Raw genomic sequence first — 260 nt, 5'->3', positions numbered from 1 at the left:
ACGGAAAAATAAATAAATAAATCAATAAAGCCGCGTTTGGCTAAGCCTCCACCTGCCCGGGGCCTCCCCCTCCTCTGGTCTCCAACTGGGGGGGCCTGGCGAGCAGGATGAAAACACGCACAAAACAACTGCATCTTCAATAGAGAGGCTATAAGCAGCGCTTCGCTCTCTCTCCCAGCCTGGAGCCGCACCGCCGGCCTGCCGCCCCGCGCAGTCTCCTTTTGTTTACCTACAGAAATCGCAGGAGACATTTTCGCCGG

The 260-nt window shown here is 56.2% G+C and overlaps 1 protein-coding gene across 5 annotated transcripts in view; it reads right to left on the bottom strand.

Moving 5' to 3' along the window:
- The window catches only part of NSD3 (nuclear receptor binding SET domain protein 3), a 66,181-nt gene extending 65,930 nt beyond the window's left edge, over positions 1–251 (bottom strand). For all 5 annotated transcript variants that reach the window (XR_002096761.1, XM_019514450.1, XM_019514453.1 and 2 more), the window contains exon 1: positions 234–251. The gene's annotated coding sequence lies outside the window, so the exon portion shown is untranslated. The remainder of the gene's footprint in view (positions 1–233) is intronic.
- Between the last annotated feature and the right edge of the window lie 9 nt (positions 252–260).

Source organism: Gavialis gangeticus, unplaced genomic scaffold (assembly GCF_001723915.1).
Source record: "Gavialis gangeticus isolate Ggan-Ray unplaced genomic scaffold, GavGan_comp1, whole genome shotgun sequence".
In the NCBI taxonomy this organism is placed as follows: domain Eukaryota; kingdom Metazoa; phylum Chordata; order Crocodylia; family Gavialidae; genus Gavialis; species Gavialis gangeticus.
The sequence above is the reverse complement of the archived record's forward strand: the minus strand, read 5'-3'. Positions and strand labels throughout refer to the sequence as shown.